Below are 8,284 nucleotides of genomic sequence, written 5' to 3'. Positions count from 1 at the left end.
ACTTATTGGTGGTGCCAACTTAGGACCCACTTTCTTAATCCCTATGATGTGGATAAACAGTGTTACCATGTATGATCATTTCAAGGACTACATGAGATAATGGGCTTAGATTATTGTGTATAGGGCATATCGCGTTCTAAGTGCTCAGTAAATGTTAGGTATTGTAACATAATTTTGCAGATGAGGAAACTGAATCTTAGAGAAACTAGGTTTCTTTTCCAAAGTCACACAGTAGGTAACAGGCAGCAGTTTGACCTAGATATATCTGACTTCAAAGTCTCTGATCTTAATCATTACTTTTTACTAGTTCTCAATATCTGAGACACAGGTCTGGAGGTGATAACATATATGCCCATGAAAAGAGAAAAACTGATTTTTTTTTCATGACAAGAAAAGATTATGTGATGTAGCAATTGTTGTATTCTCAGTCATAATAAGACAGTGGACGCTAAGACTAACCAACAGACATGTCTGTTACTTGAGGTTGGATTATAATACTCTCATTAATTAAGGTATTTGAGAGAACGTTATGCCAATTGTGGACTTGGTGGAAATGGAATAAGGAATCCAGAAGAAATGGTTACCACTTTTCAAAAAGCTATTTTTTAAACTCAAAGTATAATTAACATACAGTGTTATATTAATTTCAAGTGTACAATATAATGATTCAATAATTCTACTATTGAGCACATTACTCAATGCTCATCATGGTAAGTGTACTCTTAATTCCTTTATCTATTTTACCTATTCCTCCCACCCACCTCTCTCTGGCAATCACCCATTTGTTCTCTGTATTTAAGTCTATTCTTTTGTCTCTTTTTGTTTGTTCATTTGTTTTGTTTCTTAAATTCTGCATATGAATGAAATCATATAATATTTGTCTTTCTCTGATTTGATTTACTTAGGATTGTATCCTCTAGGTCCATCCATGTCATCACAAATGGCAAGGTTTCATTCTTTTTTATGGCTGAGTAATATTCCATTGTGTAGTGTGTGTGTGTGTGTGTGTGTGTGTGTGTGTGTGTGTATGTATACATATATGCGTGTGTATATGTATGTGTGTGTATATATTACATCTTCTTTATCCATTCACCTATTAAAAATTTTTTTTTGTTAATGCTTATTTATTTTTGAGGGAGAGACAGAGCATGAGAGGGGAAGGGGCAGAGAAAGAGGGAGACACAGAATCTGAAGCAGGCTCCTGGCTCTGAGCTGTCAACACAGAGCGTGATGTGGGGCCAAACCCACAGACCATGAGATCATGACCTCAGCAGGAGTCGGATGGTTAACTGACTGAGCCACCCAGGCACCCCCCATTCATCTAAGATGGACACTTGGGTTGCTTCTATATTTTAGCTATTATTATTATTATTATTATTATTATTAGCTATTATTGTTAGCATTATTGCTGCAATAAACAAAGGGCTGCATATATCTTTTTGAATTACTGTTTTCATTTTCTTTCAGTAAATACCCAGTAATGTGGAATTACTAGGATCATGTGGTGATTCTATTTTTAATTTTTTGAGGAACCTCCACACTGTTTTCCCCAGAAGTTGCACCAGTTTACATTCCCACCAATAGTGCAAGAGGGCTCCTTTGCTCCGCATACTCACCAACACTTGTTGTTTCTTGTCTTCTCAATACTAGCCTTTCAGACAGGTGTGAGGTAACATCTCACTATGGTCTTGATTTGCATTTCCCTGATGATTAGTGACTCGGAACATCTTTTCATGTGTCTGTTGGCCATCTGAATATCTTTTTTTGAGAAATGTCTATTGTTTCTCTGCCTATTTTAAAATTGGATTATTTGCATTGTGTAAATTCTTCATATTTTGGATATTAACCCCTTGCCCACTATATACTTTGCAAATATCTTCTCCCATTCAGTAGGTTGCCTTTTCGTTTTGTTGATGGTTTCCTTTGATGTGCAAAAGCATTTTATTTTGTTGCAGTCCTAGTAGTTTAATTTCGCTTTTTTCCCCTTGCTAGAAGAGACATATCTAAAAAAATGTTTCTATAGCTGAAAACTATAGTTGTTTCTTAAAAAATAATATTGTACCATTCCAACTGCACTGGCATTAATTCAATATTGGGCAGTTGAACTGGACATTTTGCCTTTTAAGTTTCTACTAATCAAAAATGCCTGGTAGTGATGTTGTATACCTGCCCATATAGACAGAACCCCTATTCAAGTCCCTTATGATACTGTTTATCCAAATTTAGGCAGATAGTTCAGAGTTGTAGAGTAGCAACTAGGTTAAGGGTTTCATTTCAAACTCTTAGGAACAGAATAACAATTCTAATTAAGGTATTTAGATAACTTGCTTAGTTACTAAACTGATGTAGATTTCTGAGTTTAGATCTTAACTTTTAGTTAATTGTTTGGTTTTCACAATAAATTGGGGTTTATGTTTCCCTTTGGGATGCCCTTATTAACACCACAGTTTTAACTCCTCAATTTACAAGATTTGAAATATGTTAATTACTTTTTCCCCAATAGCTTTACTGAGGTATAACTGACACATAATAAACTGCATATATTTAAAGTGTATATATATATATATATTTTTCAACATTTATTTATTTTTTTGGGACAGAGAGAGACAGAGCATGAACGGGGGAGGGGCAGAGAGAGAGGGAGACACAGAATCGGAAACAGGCTCCAGGCTCTGAGCCATCAGCCCAGAGCCTGACGCGGGGCTCGAACTCCCGGACCGCGAGACCGTGACCTGGCTGAAGTCGGACGCTTAACCGACTGCGCCACCCAGGCGCCCCTAAAGTGTATATTTTGATAAGTTCTGATATATGTATATAACTGCGAAACCATTACCACAATTAAGATAGTAAAAAGTATCTATTAAAATTTCCGGGACGCCTGGGTGGCTCAGTCGGTTGAGCGTCCGACTTCGGCTCAGGTCATGATCTCACGGCTCGTGAGTTTGAGCCCTACATCGGGCTCTGTGCTGGCCGCTCAGAGCCTGGAGCCTGCTTCAAATTCTATGTCTCCCTCTCTCTCTGCAACTCCCCTGCTCATGCTCTGTCTCTCTCTCCTTCAAAAATAAATAAAAACATTAAAAAAAAAAATTTCCTCGTGACCCTTTACCATCCCTTCTTTCTACCTTTCCCCCAGCCCATGAAGACACTGATCTATTTCCTTTGCTATAGATTAAAATGTATGGTACACAGAGTTTTAAGATGACCCCTAATGACTCTTCTGCTTATATAATCCCCACTCCTTTGAGTGTGAGGAGAATGTGTAAATACGATGATGCATCATTTCCATGACTATGTCTCATTATGTGGCAAAAGGGATTTGACAAATATAATTGAATTTAGTAATCAGTTGACCTTAAGGCAAAGAGATTATTTGGATAAAGCTAACCCAGCCAAATGAGATCTCTAAGAGCAGAGGTATTTTTGACAACTTGTTAGGCAGCAATAGAAAACTAGTACAAATTTCTGAACATGGAAGTGGGGTGCTGCTACAATTCCTAAAACGTGGGAGTGGCTTTAGAATTTGCCAGTGGGTGGAGGCTGGAAGACTGTTAGTAGAAATATAGATGTTAAAGTCATAGCTGGTGTGGTCTCAGAAGGAAGTAAGCAAAGCATTACTGGAATCTGGAGGAATGAGAATTTTTGTTATCTTCATGGAAGATATCTTAGCAGAATTGTGTCCTGCAGTTATGTGGAAGACTTGCAAGCAATGAACTTGGATATACAGTTAAGGAGATTTGTAAGCAAAGTGTTGAAGATGGGGCCTGGCTCCTTCTTGCTGCTTATAGTAATATGCAAGAGGAGATAAATACATTGAGAACTGTTAAAGAAAAATGAACTAGCACCTGACAGTAACTGAAAAATCTCTGCCACCCCAATAGCAAAAGATGCTAAAATTAAGAGATTCACTGCCGGGAAGGCATGATCTAGAAAAAAGACTGAGGGTATGACTCTACAACCCTTTGCTGAAACCCAGGAAAGTTATCCAAAGATCAGAATATTTGCAAGAGTTTAAGAGTGTTCTTTGTGGATCTTTTAACTCAAACCAGAGGTCCTCTAAGAAGTTTCAGGGCATTGTCCTTTAGTCATCTTAGCAAATGCCAAAGGTACAGAAGGGATGATGTGGAAAGGTCTGTGGATATGACATTTGTATGACTGAGTGAAATTCATGGAAGGCTTCCTGAAAAATTTGTATCAGTGGAGACACTGACAGCTTAGATTAAAAGGGACAGAGAGAGTATGAAATGAAAAGAGGCTGCTTGGGGAAGGTGTTTAGCTATGAATTTAACTTCTTTAATAGATGTAGAGTTATTTATCTATTTCTTCTTGGGTGAGCTCTGGTGGTTTCAAGGAATCTATCCATTTCTATAAATTGTTGGATTTATTGGCATAAAGTTGTTCTTAGTATTCCCTTTTTGTCTTTTGATGTCTATAGAATCTGTAGTATTTTCATCTCTCTCATTCCTTATATCGATAATTATGTCTTCTCTCATATTTCTCTGATTAGTCTGATTAGAGTCTGATAAATCTTATTAAGCTTCTTAAAAATCCAGCTCTTGGTTTCACTGATTTTCCTCTATTATTATTATTATTATATTTTTATTTTGCTGATTGTAGTTCTGATTTTTTATTTCCTTTTAGTTAATTTGAATTTAATTTTTCTTAGTTACTTAAGGCAGAAGCCATAGTCATTGTTTTGAGACCTTTTTCTTCTTTTTTTAAATGTTAATTTATTTGGGGGGGGGCTAGAGAGAGCACATGAAAGCAGGGGAGGGACAGAGAGAGAGAGGGAGAAACCCAAGCAGGCTGTACATTCAGCACAGAGTTGGACAGGGGGCTCAATCCTACAACCGTGAGATCATGACCTGAGCTGAAATCAAGAGTCAGATGTTTAACCAACTGAGCTACTGAGCTACCCAGGCACCCTGAGACCTTTTTCTATCCTAACACGGGAATTTAGGGCTATAAATTTCCCCCTAATAAGTGCTTCAGTGACATCCTGAAAATTTTGATCAATTGTTCTGTTTTCATTTTTATTTAATTCAATATATTTTGAATTTCTCTTTGGTTTCTTCTTTTACTGATTGGTTATTTAGAAGTATGTAATTTGGTTTCCAAATATTCAGATTTTCCAGAGATCTGTTACTGACTTATTTTTCTTTCTTTTGTTACTGACTCCTAATTTAATTCTTTTTGGGTCAGTAACCATACTTTGCATGGCTCAAATCCTTTTAAATTTATTGAGACTTTTTGGGGGGGCCTAGAATACGGCCTATCTTGGTAAATCTTCCACCTGCATTTGGAAAGAATGTTTATTCTGCTATAGTTGGATGAAGTGTTCAATGGATGTCAATTAGATCAAGCTGGTTGATATTTCTCTTTAAATCTTATCAGCAATGATTTTTCTGTACTAGTTCTATCAGTTATTGAGATCATGTTAATTCAAGTCAAAGGACAAGGAAGAGAGGTTTAGTTCACTAATCTCCACTGGTGTCTCTATGTGAGAGAAGGTATTGAGTTGCTCCCAGGAGTGATTCAGGACTCCTTAAAATTTGGTTAAGCCCTTTAAGCTATCCATATAAACATGCTGTCTAAATAAAAACAAAGTGCTTGTTATGAAGACACAACTTCATGGCAAATCCTTTTTCCATTCCCTTCATTCTCTTTCAACATTATTGTTTTCCCTGTAATAGTTCTACATATAAATCCTGAACTCACCACTGTTAGGTAGTGGTATATTAGTGCTTTTATGTGGTTCACATCCTTTGGTATTATAACATAAAGAAAAGATTGGAATATTCCTGAAAGTTCTGAAGAAATATATGAAGAGACATAGATTGTCAAGTTTTTGAACACACAGACTAGATAAATGGTTTAGGGATACCTGCATTATGGTATACATATGGGGTTCAATAGAATGGTGAGTTCAGGGTAGCAAAACTTTCTGCTAAAAATAGTATCTGGTTTTCTATTTTGTCCTTCACAGCTAATACAAATAACTGAGAGATAACTGAGAGCTGAATATATTGTCTGTATGCACTTTTGCATATCCAGGTATCTTACACTAATTTTGGTATTTTGAATATCTATTTTTAAAATTTAGTTTGAATACTAAACTGATCCATTCTTAAACCTCACATAAGTATTTCTTTAGGTCAGAGAGATTGCATGACAGTTACTATTTATATATGCTAAAGACCCCTCAGGCAATGTCAGGCTGTTGCATGTGGACAGTTTCTTGAATTATAGCACAGAAACTTTAATACCTACCTCAGGAATGATAGGAGTCTTAAATAGGTAGTCATATTTACTAAAGAAACCTAGAGTTTTCTTAGATTGCCAACCTTAGTAAGACAAGAAATGCCAGGGTGACAGAGTTTAAGTGGCTCTTTTCAGATATGTTACACTGATTCTCTATATTTAAGATGCAAAACAGCCTTCCAGGAGCTATTTAATTAAGTGAAAGTAAGTCTGGTCCCTTTGGAACCGAATGGTTCAGTAAGCAAATACATATCAGTATGTGAAGGAAGTGGGGGAAGTTATTATGTGCTTCATAGACACGGTGACACTTTATAACCCCATATCAGGGATCCTAAACAGTGATTGGCTGAGAAAATTATCAAACTGAGTTTAAATTTCAGCAGGTACAAAATTGTCACGCAAAAGTCCAAGACAGTGAGCCACTTTCAGTCTTCAAAGAGAAAGATAAGAAATCCTGGATTTTCAAAGTCCCTTTGAAGGCTTTTAAGGTAAGATGAAACATCCTCTTTACTCAGAACCAACAGATTCCTGTAGAAATTTGAATTTCAGAGAAGAAGCAGACTTGACTTTAAGAAGTGAATAATCCTTATGATTAGATTTTTCCCCTTCTCTTTTGATTTGACAAATCAAGACTATGTATTAAAAGATAGCAGAAAATTATGTGGTAGGGATGGTAATTCCATCTAGAAAAGTATTGCATCACTGAAAAACAGGAATTTTTTTTTACAGCCACTGTGTTAAAAGTATCAGTTGCTGATAGTCAGAAAAGGTATATAGAAAATGAAGCAAATATTTTAAATCTAAAATATTAACAACAGAATGAGTGATTAGAATACTTTATGCACACTTCACGAAAGCTCCATTACTGTTATTTTTATCTAGACAAGCCATCTTTAAGAATCTTGAATCTAAACACATTTTTTTTAGTCTCACCAATGCAATATAAGATGTGATGAGATTTAATAAAAAAGGAAAGAAACAATCTCTTCCTCTCAAATAGTAACAATAGTGACATTTAAACACTGATTCTGTTTGGAAATAAACGTCGATTTAGGAATTTTATTCAACATTTACTTCAAAGTCTGGCTAATCCACTCAGTGATAAGCCCCATGAGGGTAGGGCTCATATCTATTTCCAGGGCTGAGTATCTGGCCCACATTAGGTCTTCAAATGTTGAATGAATGAATGGATGAATGAATGAATCCCAGTTTACATTTAATTTTTTGGTCCCTAAAAAAATCAACTTTCCGCCTAAAAGATTAGTTTTTTTTTTTTCTTGCCAAGTGACATTAGGGTTTTCAAAGCTAGATTAGAATACTTCTACTTAGGATATCTGGAGATTCCGACCTCTATCACATACTTTTTCTGTTTCACGGTATCATAATAGGTTTGGAAAATGAAAGAGGTTTCAAGCTGACAAAACTAGGGCCATTTCTATAGCAGTCTTTTGAGCTATTCACTCACCTGTGGATACAGTGGCAAGCATCATGGTGCACTGTGCAATTGTTCTGGCATGGACCTGAAAGAGACCCAAAGTAGTCAGGTTGCTGGACTGCAGTTTAGAAATGGGATGCGCATAACCCTGATCTTCACTACAGGTACCTTTCTAGGACACCATGCTTCCTCCAAATCACAGTGTATACCAGCCTTCTGCAGTCTATGTAATAATTAGGTTTGGTACTGCAAAGTACAGTGTACCCCCTGCTTACTAAACAGCTGCCCTTTAACATCTATGCCCTAGAACTCTGTATTATACTTGTCCTGAGGTCACCTCAGCTTCATTTTTAATCCACAGTATTTTTAAAGGAGGTCTAGCTATTCTTGGCTTTCTACTGAACGGCTATAAGAGTAAGCCTTTTTTTTTCTCCCTGAAACCATGTCCTCTCTCCTGTGAGGAATTGCCAATAATTCTATGACGGTTGACATTCACTGAGGTTTTATTACGTTTCCACTATCAACATTAAATTCAACCAAAGCTATCTTATGACTTGTATTACCATAGTCTATAAACCCAGTGGGAGTTCA

This window comes from Felis catus, chromosome B1 (genome assembly GCF_018350175.1).
Source record: "Felis catus isolate Fca126 chromosome B1, F.catus_Fca126_mat1.0, whole genome shotgun sequence".
Lineage (NCBI taxonomy): Eukaryota > Metazoa > Chordata > Mammalia > Carnivora > Felidae > Felis > Felis catus.
Note: the sequence above shows the minus strand (reverse complement) of the source record.